The following is a 15507-nucleotide window of genomic DNA, read 5'->3' as shown; positions in this document are numbered from 1 at the left end:
CATTTGGGATTGAGCCGTGTAGCTGGGTGACTAGGATCTAATGTAGCATACAACAGATGGCTATGGACAGGGACCAGGCTTCAGGGGTGAACTATTACACATTTGTGGCAACTGAAGATTTATTTGGGACGGCTGTTGTTGATGGCACTGTTCTACAGCTAAAACACAGGATTAATGGCCTTGTCATGATCTAGCATGAGTGGTTCAGAAACTAACCTGATCAAATAGAGGTATTCTAAAGTGGAATATTCTTGATCAATGATCATATCAAATATTTTACCATAAAGTAAGTCATGGTCAAACACTATTCAAAGGATAACTCAAGTTGGGGTCATTGTTAGATATGAAAAGAGTGAATTCACCTGTTCTGACTTTCTACAGTGCTGCATTTTGATGAGTGTTTCTCATATCAGAATTTCAGTGTATGATCTTAGCAGTTTAATGGTATGGTAGTAATGCCATACTAGAGTTCCCACTATAGCCTCAAATTCCATTAGTTGTCTGAGGATCAGTCTCCTTGTCGACCATTTTGTCACCTCCTTGGTTGTGAGGTGGACTAATTCCATAAAAGGTGATGAGGGCCGAACGGTCCTGCTAAAGACCCAGCCTGATCCACTTTTTAATGGGGGTGAACAGCCTGTGAAAATGTCACTGATCCTTCTGATGACAGCCCACAATGTATGCTAATTGCCTGGAGAACATGGGAACTGACCCTGTAACCAGTTATCTGTGGTTAAATGGATTTTAAAAATATTTTCTTAAACGAGGTCACATGCCCCTCTTTTCCCTTGGAAAGTTCCCAGCAGCCAGGAAAAGGAGCCAACGATTTCTCCTCCTGACATTGCCGAATGTGACAGTCAGCAAACCTGTACCTACAGGCTTCACCACCACCACAGACCTGGCTACCCACACCCACCCTAGTGATGTATGTTGGGGAGAGTGGGGTAAGTTGAGCCATCTCTTGTTTCTAGGAAACTATACAAACTGAATGTGACCTAATATTTAGGAAACCATCGCATGAAGTGTGAATGAAACCACATGGAAAAAGTGGTTAGCAAGTTGGGGCCAAAGATCGTATTTTCACAAAGTCAAATGAATTTGGGTTATAGGTTTCATGATGCTTGTCTATTTTTATTTAACCTTAATTTAACTAGGCAAGTCAGTTAAAGAACAAAATCTTATTTTACAATAATGGCCTATCCCGGCCAAACCTTCCCCTAACCATTTATTTATTTAATTTCACCTTTATTTAACCAGGTAGGCCAGTTGAGAACAAGTTCTCATTTACAATTGCGATCTGGCCAAGATAAAGCAAAGCAGTTCGACACACAGCGACACAGTTACACATGGAGTAAAACAAACATACAGTCAATAATACAGTAGAAACAAGTACGATGTGAGCAAATGAGGTGAGATAAGGGAGGAAAAGTCAAAGGCCATGGTGGAAAAGTAAAACACTGGAATGGTAGATTTGCAGTGGAAGAATGTGCAAAGTAGAAATAAAAATAATGGGGTGCAAAGGAGCTAAATAAATATAGTAGGGAAAGAGGTAGTTGTTTGGGCTAAATTTTAGGTGGGCTATGTACAGGTGCAGTAATCTGTGAGCTGCTCTGACAGCTGGTGATTAAAGCTAGCGGGGGAGATAAGTGTTTCCAGTTTCAGAGATTTTTGTAGTTTGTTCCAGTCATTGGCAGCAGAGAACTGGAAGGAGAGGCGGCCAAAGAAATAATTGGTTTTGGGGGTGACCAGAGAGATATACCTGCTGGAGCGCGTGCTACAGGTGGGCTATGGTGACCAGCGAGCTGAGATAAGGGGGACTTTACCTAGCAGGGTCTTGTAGATGACATGGAGCCAGTGGGTTTGGCGACGAGTATGAAGCGAGGGCCAGCCAATGAGAGCGTACAGGTCGCAATGGTGGATAGTATATGGGGCTTTGGTGACAAAACGGATGGCACTGTGATATACTGCATCCAATTTGTTGAGTAGGGTATTGGAGGCTATTTTGTAAATGACATCGCCGAAGTAAAGGATTGGTAGTATGGTCAGTTTTACAAGGGTATGTTTGGCATCATGAGTGAAGGATGTTTGTTGCGAAATAGGAAGCCAATTCTAGATTTAACTTTGGATTGGAGATGTTTGATGTGGGTCTGGAAGGAGAGTTTACAGTCTAACCAGACACCTAGGTATTTGTAGTTGTCCACATATTCTAAGTCAGAGCCGTCCAGAGTAGTGATGTTGGACAGGCGGGAAGGTGCAGGCAGCGATCGGTTGAAGAGCATGCATTTAGTTTTACGTGTATTTAAGAGCAATTGGAGGCCACGGAAGGAGAATTGTATGGCATTGAAGCTTGCCTGGAGTGTTGTTAACACAGTGTCCAAAGAAGGGCCAGAAGTATACAGAATGGTGTCGTCTGCGTAGAGGTGGATCAGAGACTCACCAGCAGCAAGAGCGACATCATTGATGTATACAGAGAAGAGAGTCGGTCCAAGAATTGAACCCTGTGGAGACTGCCAGAGGTCCGGACAGCAGACCCTCCGATTTGACACACTGAACTCTATCAGAGTAACCTAGATGATGCTGGGTCAATTTTTCGCCGCCCTATGGGACTCCTGATCACGGCCGGTTGTGATACAGCCCGGGATTGAACCAGGGTCTGTAGTGACGCCTCTAGCACTGAGATGCAGTGCCTTAGACTGCTATGCTACTCGGTAGCATACAAAACCAAATTAGATAGTTTTTTTCATAATTTGGGGTCTATAGAACCAGGTATAAACAGAGCTTTAACATGCAATCTTTGTCCTGATCTTGTCCACATTCTGATTGTGTCCACATTTTCAGACCGGTGTGGTCACATTTTTGCCGACCAGTTTCTTGGGCTTAGTAGCCTCGTGCAGAGAACTTGTCTCACCATTTGGCACATCGAAACAACATCCTTGTCCCAGACATCTGGTCAAGAATTGGAAAACAAAGGGATATTGAACAGAGATCTACTGTATATCCGAATCAGTGGAGGCTGTTGAGGGGAGGACGGCTCATAATAATGACTGGAACGGAGCGAATGGAATGGCATCAAACTGTTTGAATTTGATTCTGATTCCTCTCCAGCCATTACCACGAGCCCGTCCTCCCCAATTAAGGTGCCACCGACCTCCTGTGATCTGAATCTAGGCATACATTTAAGATATACAATATACCACACCCATATTCCATTAGTTAAACTTTGACCTACCAGCACTTACCCCAAAGCCACTTACCCTGCCTCTATGCTCAACTTAACACATACCACAAGTTGTGTCGAAACCTCTTTATCCAGGGGGGGGACAAGCTATATTTTCATAACTGTTATGAATTCTGATTATTTCCAGGGATACACAACATCCTGAAATATACACTATCTTTGTTCAAACAAATACTATATTTCCCTAGTCGTAGTGACGCTAAATGTAAAAAATGGCTCACTGTCCCCTGTCTGTAGTGCTCAAGGACAGGACTTACATTCCATGAGAGCAACATTACTTTTTAAACCATGATTTGAAGCTATACAGTTAAACAAAAGCATGATCTTTATAAGTAATTCTTCAAAATCAAGGGGCATATACAGTGCCTTGCGAAAGTATTCGGCCCCTTGAACTTTGCGACCTTTTGCCGCAAGATATAAAACTGTATTTTTTTGTGAAGAATCAACAACAAGTGGGACACAATCATGAAGTGGAACAACATTTATTGTATATTTCAACCTTTTTTTTTTACTGTTGTGAAGTTTAAAGCCGGATTTGGATACAAAAAGATTTCCCAAGCTTTAAACATCCCAAGGAGCACTGTGCAAGCGATAATATTGAAATGGAAGGAGTATCAGACCACTGCAAATCTACCAAGACCTGGCCGTCCCTCTAAACTTTCAGCTCATACAAGGAGAAGACTGATCAGAGATGCAGCCAAGAGGCCCATGATCACTCTGGATGAACTGCAGAGATCTACAGCTGAGGTGGGACACTCTGTCCATAGGACAACAATCAGTCGTATATTGCACAAATCTGGCCTTTATGGAAGAGTGGCAAGAAGAAAGCCATTTCTTAAAGATATCCATAAAAAGTGTCATTTAAAGTTTGCCACAAGCCACCTGGGAGACACACCAAACATGTGGAAGAAGGTGCTCTGGTCAGATGAAACCAAAATTGAACTTTTTGGCAACAATGCAAAACGTTGTGTTTGGTGTAAAAGCAACACAGCTCATCACCCTGAACACACCATCCCCACTGTCAAACATGGTGGTGGCAGCATCATGGTTTGGGCCTGCTTTTCTTCAGCAGGGACAGGGAAGATGGTTAAAATTAATGGGAAGATGGATAGAGCCAAATACAGGACCATTCTGGAAGAAAACCTGATGGAGTCTGCAAAAGACCTGAGACTGGGACGGAGATTTGTCTTCCAACAAGACAATGATCCAAAACATAAAGCAAAATCTACAATGGAATGGTTCAAAAATAAACATATACAGGTGTTAGAATGGCCAAGTCAAAGTCCAGACCTGAATCCAATCGAGAATCTGTGGAAAGAACTGAAAACTGCTGTTCACAAATGCTCTCCATCCAACCTCACTGAGCTCGAGCTGTTTTGCAAGGAGGAATGGGAAAAAAATTCAGTCTCTCGATGTGCAAAACTGATAGAGACATACCCCAAGCGACTTACAGCTGTAATCGCAGCAAAAGGTGGCGCTACAAAGTATTAACTTAAGGGGGCTGAATAATTTTGCACGCCCAATTTTTCAGTTTTTGATTTGTTAAAAAAGTTTGAAATATCCAATAAATGTCGTTCCACTTCATGATTGTGTGCCACTTGTTGTTGATTCTTCACAAAAAAATACAGTTTTATATCTTTATGTTTGAAGCCTGAAATGTGGCAAAAGGTTGCAAAGTTCAAGGGGGCCGAATACTTTCGCAAGGCACTGTACTGGACAAATTACTGGATATATTCGACTGGCTGTAAGATCATCACAACTTTACAACATTTGGTTATAGTTTTGTATTTCGAAAAACATCATGGGCTACTTGTTGCTGCCTTGATTCACTTGAGGCCACCAGTGCAGATCAACTTGGGTCACTCAGGTCAACAAGCTCTCAATTAGATATTTATTCATGCTTCTCCAAATATATAATTTTGAAGTTGCTCCAAATGTCAAATGTCAGTGTTTTTTGACACCCCGGGTTGACAAATGTTTTTTAATTAAGTGTCCACCACTGGGATCGAATATACAGCCTTCTGGGATTACACCCATTCGCCACCCCCACCCATAACGCCCTATCAAAACCCAAGCCTACTTGATGGTAATAGTGCTCACTGTTGCTCCTTGTGGAATTTCCCGATGTCCTCAGGATGTGAATAAGCATCCAATTTCGAAGTCACTCTTGAGTGATCTGCCTGACTCATATCACCTATCTGAATGAAATATTGAATATTGAGCATTGACAGTTTGTTCACGTGGTAATTCATAAAGCGTAGACTCTTTTGAAATTGGAAACAAGTGGAGCATTGTTATCATTGGTTTGAAAACTTGGGAGACACCTCCACTTTCAACCCTCTCTGCTCCAGCCTACTTTCCAGTTCATGTTGAGCATATTCATGTGAATACCACCTGGCACGAGTTGCATAGGTTTTTCAAAGAGTTTGGAGCAAGTCTGACCAAGCATGGAAGAGTTGGCGAGAGAAAGCATCAGCTTGCTGGCCAAGCCCGTGCTCGATACAGATGGCCCAAGACTTGCATGTGTGGAAGCAGTTTTCCTCATGCTCAAATCTGCGCTTGGTGCGGGACTTCTCAATTTCCCTTGGGCTTTCGAGAAAGCCAAGGGAATTCACACTGCAGTCCCCGTGGAAATGGTTAGCGACTTTAGTGACCCCAACCTGGTCTCAGAGCATTTCGTATTATTCTGTACATAAATCCGAGACACTGTATTTTGTATGATATGTTAAGTTTAGTATGGTTACATAAGACAAAATGTTACTTAAGGCAAAATTGAAAGTAGGGTGGTTGGATGGGTGGACGTATAACATGAACGTCTAGCAACCCAAAGATTGCAAGTTCAAATTTAATCGCAGAGAACTTTAGAATGTTACCTAATTAACAACTTTATAACTACTTACTACTTTTGACCTACTTTCCAACTACTTAGCATGTTAGCTAACCCTTTAACCTAACTCCTAAACTTATAAACTTATATTGTATGTTTTGAACATTTGTAACATATAATTCGTAACATATCATATGAAATGGGTGATGGACATCCACAAATTAATACATACCATACGAAACGTAACATATCATACTAAATGTACTGTCTCCGATTTACATACAGAATAATACTAAATGCTCTGAGACCAAGTTGCTGACCCTGGTAAACAAAACATGTGTAGCCTATATTCCTGTTCTATAACTCAATTACAACCATCTCTCTTTTGAAGAACATATCAAGACCATTTCGAGGACAGCTTTTTTCCATCTACGTAACATTGCAAAAATCAGAAACTTTCTGTCCAAAAATGATGCAGAAAAATTAATCCATGCTTTTGTCACTTCTAGGTTAGACTACTGCAATGCTCTATTTTCCGGCTACCCGGATAAAGCACTAAATAAACTTCAGTTAGTGCTAAATACGGCTGCTAGAATCCTGACTAGAACCAAAACATTTGATCATATTACTCCAGTGCTAGCCTCTCTACACTGGCTTCCTGTCAAAGCAAGGGCTGATTTCAAGGTTTTACTGCTAACCTACAAAGCATTACATGGGCTTGCTCCTACCTACCTCTCTGATTTGGTCCTGCCGTACATACCTACACGTACGCTACGGTCACAAGACGAGGCCTCCTAATTGTCCCTAGAATTTCTAAGCAAACAGCTGGAGGCAGGGCTTTCTCCTATAGAGCTCCATTTTTATGGAACGGTCTGCCTACCCATGTCAGAGACGCAAACTCGGTCTCAACCTTTAAGTCTTTACTGAAGACTCATCTCTTCAGTGGGTCATATGATTGAGTGTAGTCTGGCCCAGGAGTGGGAAGGTGAACGGAAAGGCTCTGGAGCAACGAACCGCCCTTGCTGTCTCTGCCTGGCCGGTTCCCCTCTTTCCACTGGGATTCTCTGCCTCTAACCCTGTTACGGGGCTGAGTCACTGGCTTGCTGGGGCTCTCTCGTGCCGTCCCTGGGGGTGCGTCACCTGGGTGGGTTGATTCACTGTTGTGGTCGGCCTGCCTGGGTTGCCCCCCCTTGGGTTGTACCGTGGCGGAGATCTTTGTGGGCTATACTCGGCCTTGTCTCAGGATGGTAAGTTGGTGGTTGAAGATATCCCTCTAGTGGTGTGGGGATGTGCTTTGGCAAAGTGGGTGGGGTTATATCCTTCCTGTTTGGCCCTGTCCGGGGTGTCCTCGGATGGGGCCACAGTGTCTCCTGACCCCTCCTATCTCAGCCTCCAGTATTTATGCTGCAGTAGTTTATGTGTCGGGGGCTAGGGTCAGTTTGTTATATCTGGAGTACTTCTCCTGTCCTATTCGGTGTCCTGTGTGAATCTAAGTGTGCGTTCTCTAATTCTCTCCTTCTCTCTTTCTTTCTCTCTCTCGGAGGACCTGAGCCCTAGGACCATGTCCCAGGACTACCTGACATGAGGACTCCTTGCTGTCCCCAGTCCACCTGGCCATGCTCCTGCTCCAGTTTCAACTGACCTGAGCCCTAGGACCGTGCCCCAGGACTACCTGACATGAAGGCTCCTTGCTGTCCCCAGTCCACCTGACTGTGCTGCTGCTCCAGTTTCAACTGTTCTGCCTTATTATTATTCGACCATGCTGGTCATTTATGAACATTTGAACATCTTGGTCATGTTCTGTTATAATCTCTACCCGGCACAGCCAGAAGAGGACTGGCCACCCCACATAGCCCAGTTCCTCTCTAGGTTTCTTCCTAGGTTTTGGCCTTTCTAGGGAGTTTTTCCTAGCCACTGTGCTTTTACACCTGCATTGTTTGCTGTTTGGGGTTTTAGGCTGGGTTTCTGTACAGCACTTTGAGATATCAGCTGATGTACGAAGGGCTATATAAATAAATTTGATTTGATTTTGATTTGATCACTAACCATCTCCTCCTGTTTTTAAACTTAAATCAAACCAATTTAAACAATCCAATCTACTCTATCTCTACTAAATCCCATTACATTTACATTTAAGTCATTTAGCAGACGCTCTTATCCAGAGCGACTTACAAATTGGTGCATTCACCTTATGACATCCAGTAGAATAGTCACTTTACAATAGTGCATCTAAATCTTAAAGGGGGGTGAGAAGGATTACTTATCCTATCCTAGGTATTCCTTAAAGAGGTGGGGTTTCAGGAGTCTCTGGAAGGTGGTGATTGACTCCGCTGTCCTGGCGTCGTGAGGGAGTTTGTTCCACCATTGGGGGGCCAGAGCAGCGAACAGTTTTGACTGGGCTGAGCGGGAACTGTACTTCCTCAGTGGTAGGGAGACGAGCAGGCCAGAGGTGGATGAACGCAGTGCCCTTGTTTGGGTGTAGGGCCTGATCAGAGTCTGGAGGTACTGAGGTGCCGTTCCCCTCACAGCTCCGTAGGCAAGCACCATGGTCTTGTAGCGGATGCGAGCTTCAACTGGAAGCCAGTGGAGAGAGCGGAGGAGCGGGGTGACGTGAGAGAACTTGGGAAGGTTGAACACCAGACGGGCTGCGGAGTTCTGGATGAGTTGTAGGGGTTTAATGGCACAGGCAGGGAGCCCAGCCAACAGCGAGTTGCAGTAGTCCAGACGGGAGATGACAAGTGCCTGGATTAGGACCTGCGCCGCTTCCTGTGTGAGGCAGGGTCGTACTCTGCGGATGTTGTAGAGCATGAACCTACAGGAACGGGCCACCGCCTTGATGTTAGTTGAGAACGACAGGGTGTTGTCCAGGATCACGCCAAGGTTCTTAGCGCTCTGGGAGGAGGACACAATGGAGTTGTCAACCGTGATGGCGAGATCATGGAACGGGCAGTCCTTCCCCGGGAGGAAGAGCAGCTCCGTCTTGCCGAGGTTCAGCTTGAGGTGGTGATCCGTCATCCACACTGATATGTCTGCCAGACATGCAGAGATGCGACTTACTTGACATGTAATTTCATGTGCTGGTGAACCTTCTGAAATTGAGTGTTGGTGATTTTTTGGGGGAAAGGTCAAATTATTTCCAGTTTTTGCATTTTATATAGAATCAATATCAAGAACACCAGTCATTCTCTAGACTAGTGTAATAACTGATATTCACCTCTCTCTGACATTCCCTCTGGTTATCCCTTCCTCTCATCACTTTTATCCTTCATAGGCCTACTCTCTAATTCACTGATAAATAACATCTCTCTTCTCCCACTGAGCAACCTCTTGATTGTATTTTTATCCCTCCTCTGCCCCAGGTGTCCCCGGTGTTCCTCAAACTTAGCCTTCTCCCTAAGTTTGTTTTACTCACTGCTTTAGCACACTCTGCTAACCCTGATGTCCTTGCCGTGTCTGAATCCTGGCTCAGGAAGGCCACCAAAAATTCAGAGATTTCCATACCCAACTATAACATCTTCCGTCAAGATAGAACTGCCAAAGGGGGAGGAGTTGCAGTCTACTGCAGAGATAGCCTGCAAAGTAATGTCATACTTTCCAGGTCCATACCCAAACAGTTCAAACTACTAATTTTGAAAATTACTCTCTCCAGAAATAAGTCTCACTGTTGCCGCCTGCTACCGACCCCCCTCAGCTCCCATCTGTGCCCTGGACACCATTTATGAATTGATCGCCCCCCATCTAGCTTCAGAGTTTGTTCTGTTAGGTGACCTAAACTGGGATATGCTTAACACCCCAGCAGTCCTACAATCTAAGCTAGATGCCCTCAATCTCACACAAATCATCAAGGAATCCACCAGGTACAACCCTAACTCTGTAAACAAGGGCACCCTCATAGACGTCATCCTGACCAACTGGCCCTCCAAATACACCTCCGCTGTCTTCAATCAGGATCTCAGCTATCACTGCCTTATTGCCTGTATCCGCTACGGAGCCACAGTCAAACGACCACCCCTCCTCACTGTCAAACACTCCCTAAAACACTTCTGTGAGCAGGCCTTTCTAATCGACCAGGCCCGGGTATCCTGGAAGGACATTGACCTCATCCCGTCAGTTGAGGATGCCTGGTCATTCTTTAAAAGTAACTTCCTCACCATTTTAGATAAGCATGCTCCGTTCAAATAATGCAGAACTAAGAACAGATACAGCCCTTGGTTCACTCCAGACCTGACTGCCCTCGACCAGCACAAAAACATCCTGTGGCGGACTGCAATAGCATCGAAGAGTCCCCGCGATATGCAACTGTTCAGGGAAGTCAGGAACCAATACACGCAGTCAGTCAGGAAAGCTAAGGCTAGCTTCTTCAGGCAGACGTTTGCATCCTGTAGCTCCAACTCCAAAAAGTTCTGGGACACTGTGAAGTCCATGGAGAACAAGAGCACCTCCTCCCAGCTGCCCACTGCGCTGAGGCTAGGTAACACGGTCACCACCGATAAATCCATGATTATTGAAAACTTCAACAAGCATTTCTCAATGGCTGGCCATGCCTTCCGCCTGGCTACTCCAACCTCGACCAACAGCTCCACCCCCCCGCAGCTCCTCGCCCAAGTCTCTCCAGGTTCTCCTTTACCCAAATCCAGATAGCAGATGTTCTGAAAGAGCTGCAAAACCTGGACCCGTACAAATCGGCTGGGCTTGACAATCTGGACCCTCTATTTCTGAAACTATCCGCCGCCATTGTCGCAACCCCTATTACCAGCCTGTTCAACCTCTCTTTCATATCGTCTGAGATCCCCAAGGATTGAAAAGCTGCCGCAGTCATCCCCCTCTTCAAAGGGGGAGACACCCTGGACCCAAACTGTTACAGACCTATATCCATCCTGCCCTGCCTATCTAAGGTCTTCGAAAGCCAAGTCAACAAACAGGTCACTGACCATCTCGAATCCCACCGTACCTTCTCCGCTGTACAATCTGGTTTCCGAGCCGGTCACGGGTGCACCTCAGCCACACTCAAGGTACTAAACGATATCATAACCGCCATCGATAAAAGACAGTACTGTGCAGCCGTCTTCATCGACCTTGCCAAGGCTTTCGACTCTGTCAATCACCATATTCTTATCGGCAGACTCAGTAGCCTCGGTTTTTCGGATGACTGCCTTGCCTGGTTCACCAATTACTTTGCAGACAGAGTTCAGTGTGTCAAATCGGAGGGCATGCTGTCCGGTCCTCTGGCAGTCTCTATGGGGATGCCACAGGGTTCAATTCTCGGGCCGACTCTTTTCTCTATATATGTCAATGATGTTGCTCTTGCTGCGGGCGATTCCCTGATCCACCTCTACGCAGGCGACACCATTCTATATACTTCCGGCCCGTCCTTGGACACTGTGCTATCTAACCTCCAAACGAGTTTCAATGCCCTTCCGTGGCCTCCAACTGCTCTTAAACGCTAGTAAAACCAAATGCATGCTTTTCAACCGATCGCTGCCTGCACCCGCATGCCCGACTAGGATCACCACCCTGGATGGTTCCGACCTTGAATATGTGGACATCTATAAGTACCTAGGTGTCTGGCTCGACTGTAAACTCTCCTTCCAGACTCATATCAAACATCTCCAATCGAAAATCAAATCAAAAGTCGGCTTTCTATTCCGCAACAAAGCCTCCTTCACTCATGCCGCCAAAATTTCCCTAGTAAAACTGACTATCCTACCGATCCTCGACTTCGACGATGTCATCTACAAAATTGCTTCCAACACTACTCAGCAAACTGGATGCAGTTTATCACAGTGCCATCCGTTTTGTCACTAAAGCACCTTATACCACCCACTACAGCGACTTGTATGCTCTCGTCGGCTGGCCCTCGCTACATATTCGTCGCCAGACCCACTGGCTCCAGGTCATCTACAAGTCCATGCTAGGTAAAGCTCTGCCTTATCTCAGTTCACTGGTCACGATGGCAACACCCATCCATAGCACGCGCTCCAGCAGGTGTATCTCACTGATCATCCCTAAAGCCAACACCTCATTTGGCCGCCTTTCGTTCCAGTACTCTGCTGCCTGTTACTGGAACGAATTGCAAAAATCGCTGCAGTTGGAGACTTTTATCTCCCTCACCAACTTCAAACATCTGCTATCTGAGCAGCTCACCGATCGCTGCAGCTGTACATAGTCTATTGGTAAATAGCCCACCCATTTTCACCTACCTCATCCCCATACTGTTTTTATTTATTTACTTTTCTGCTCTTTTGCACACCAATATCTCTACCTGTACATGACCATCTGATCATTTATCATTCCAGTGTTAATCTGCAAAATTTTAATTATTCGCCTACCTCCTCATGCCTTTTGCACACAATGTATATAGACTCCCCCTTTTTTCTACTGTGTTATTGACTTGTTAATTGTTTACTCCATGTGTAACTCTGTGTTGTCTGTTCACACTGCTATGCTTTATCTTGGCCAGGTCGCAGTTGCAAATGAGAACTTGTTCTCAACTAGCCTACCTGGTTAAATAAAGGTGAAATAAAAAAATGAAAAAAAGAAATCAGTGGCCTGGTAATCCTGGGCTACTCCTCCTCCATCAGTGGTCAGAACACATACCAAGCTGTGGTGAAGGATGTGTATGGGCCTGCGATCGGGCAACTCTGTGAGGTCGTGTTCTCTTCAACCTCTTCATGATCTCTGTGGCTTTCCTGGTCATAGTAACGGACCAGCTGGAGAAATGTGAGTCATCCCCGTGACCACATGACTCTCTGAGATCTCTTGCTGAATTATGTTATAGAAAATTCCTTCCTGAACTATTTCTTCTGGAGCCTTTGAAATCATCTGAGTTTGTTTTCCCCCATCCTTCTCATTATGTAATGATGCTCATAGGAAATGGGTTAATGATATAGATTGTCAACATTATAACTGATACATGTTTCATGATGTCATTTATGTGTTTGTGTTGATAACTGGATTACATGAAGCAGACATGCCATTCCACTGGTAAACAGACCCGCATTTTGTCCTTATCCTCCTGTGTGTCTTCCTCATCCTCCCTCTCTCCATCCCTAAAGAGATCAGTATTCAGAAGTACATCAGGTGAGGTATTTATGGGCAGTTTAATACGGCATTGCAAAGACTACTTGGTGCATAACATTTCAATATTGACATGTCTGTTGCTGCCATATTCAATATCATGTTATACTCAAGCTTTTCCCCCTCTTTGAAGTATTTTAGGTACTCTGGCCGCTACATACCTAACAGTGGCCATCGTTCTGAAATATCACACGAGAGGAACGTGAGGTGCACATATCCACCCTCTACAGTAGTGGGTGAGTGCTTGTAATCCCAATTAATATGAGTAATTTCTATCTTTGTTATATAATCAGAGGTGAACAATAGATAGGAGTTTATGATAGGTCTATGTGCTAGGTAGAAAAATGCTGTCAAAGTTAAATGTAGCCTTTTATGCATCTAGGTCTGTGAGATCAGGATATAAGATGATATTTTAATAAAAGTAAGTTCTAAACATTCTGCTCTTGTTAAAGGTAGTTTAATTTTCAACAACATTTTGACTATTTGGGATTGAAGTCATGGCCATCAGCCGCCCACACATTGTAATTTGTCAGTGTGATTGACACACGAACTGTAAAAGACTGACATTGCCTCAAAGGTCAGACCAGGTACTTCAGAAAAAGCCTTTCCATAGTTTTGTTGTTGGCTCTCTGTAGAATAAGCTCTATGCCTTCGATGTTCAGCGTTATCCCGACCATCTGCTTTGGCTTTCAGGTGAGTACGGCTTAAATCATGTCTGGTTTTCAGAGGTTACTAGTGAGGTTAGATCATTTTCTTTATGAAGCCAATGCTTAAAGGTCTGGCATTTACCCCAAATTCTGGTCAATTGAGGAGCTGTCTGGAAACCCATCACAGTCCAGTCGAGCCTCAGGCTATCCTGCTCTTTAAAATGGCTAAGGAGAGCTGGTTCTCTGTTCAATATTTGAACATAGGTAAGATTGAAAATAAGTGTTATTTTCCACTTTTCTTCCAGAGGTAGTTTCTTTGTAATCTTCTGAGTAACCAAGGGAACACAGGAGGATGATCAGAAATGCAATTAAAGGGCAGTGGGAGAGAGAACTAGTGTTGTACGAACCATCCTGATCTCTCAAGCTTACATTCTATTTAGCTATCGGTTTAGCGAAACCAAACTTAAGCTTGCGAGATCAGGATGGTTCATACGAAGCTAAAAGAGGCCCACAAAGCCCAGCTAGCTGAGCCCCTGCACCCTCAGGCTGATTGATTACTTAGCTGGAGAAGAAAAAGGAATGATGGAGATCCTGAAGGAAGGTGGGATGGAGGAATGTTGGAGGAACATATTGATGAAACCTGGGAGAACTTTGCTTATACAATGTATACTTTTGCATTGGAAGCTTGTCTCAGCTCATGACAGGCTTTGACGTTCTATGAGCATTAACAGCTTTGGAGCCCCATACTATTGATTGCTTCTCTGGCTCTTACATTGAGACTAACTTGACACCAGAATGATTCAAAGGATTAATTGTTGGGGCTCTTTTTCCTGTGAGAACTGTCTGTGAAAATTAGAGCTATATGAGTGACACAAGTCTCAGTCTCAGGTCTATGTAGCCATGTTTATCTGTGCTTTGCATTCTGAATCTGCCATGTTCTGTTCTGTATCATTCTGTGCTCCAGTGTCACAAGGCTTGCACAGCCATCTACAGCAACATGCAGCAGCATGGAGAACAAAAGCCTGTCCCACTGGGTGTTCATCTCTGTGTTGTCCGTGTTCTTCTGCCTGCTCATCTACTCCCTAACTTGTGAGGCTCATCCTTTCAATACTCTATCTGATAGCACCAAGTGATTGTAGTGAACACAGCGACTATACGACTGCACGCTCTTAGAAAAAAGGGTTCCATAGTAGAACCCTTTTTGGTTTCAGGTAGAACCCTTTTGGTCTCCATGTAGAACCCCCTGTGGAAAGGGTTCTACCTGGAACCAAAAAGGGTTCTTCAAAGAGTTTTCCTATAGACCCAGTCGGTATTAGATATGACGTCGCAGCACTGCCCGCCTGTGGGGAAAACAACCTGTGGTTACCAAGGTTACTACTTTGACTCACAGCAAAAACATGACCTTTTTCAAACTCAATTTTCTTGTTGTCGAATTGTTTTACTAAATTACAAAACTACATTTTAGAGAAGTACCACATATCTAAAGGTTACTTTTCAACATTTCCTACTCCCTCCTGTTCTCGCCACTTAGAAAAAGGTAATATTGCAGGGCTTCCCTCATGCCCCTTTTCATGATAATGCTAACAGCCAAGTGAGTGAGTAAAAACAGTTTTTGCAAAAAGGTTCAATGCAGATGTGGGTAGCTATTTCGTTAACATCTTTAGCAGTTGTATGGTTTGGGGTTTGATGCTGTTCAGGGTTCTGTTGGTTCTAGACTT

At 44.4% G+C, this 15507-nt stretch overlaps 1 pseudogene; it reads left to right on the top strand.

Moving 5' to 3' along the window:
• The first annotated feature begins 5494 nt into the window (after positions 1-5494).
• On the top strand, positions 5495-14922 carry LOC118400849 (putative sodium-coupled neutral amino acid transporter 8; annotated as a pseudogene).
• Positions 14923-15507: the final 585 nt, after the last annotated feature.

This window comes from Oncorhynchus keta, chromosome 22, assembly GCF_023373465.1.
Source record: "Oncorhynchus keta strain PuntledgeMale-10-30-2019 chromosome 22, Oket_V2, whole genome shotgun sequence".
Taxonomy (NCBI): Eukaryota; Metazoa; Chordata; class Actinopteri; order Salmoniformes; family Salmonidae; genus Oncorhynchus; species Oncorhynchus keta.
This window is presented reverse-complemented; position numbering and strand designations above follow the sequence as displayed.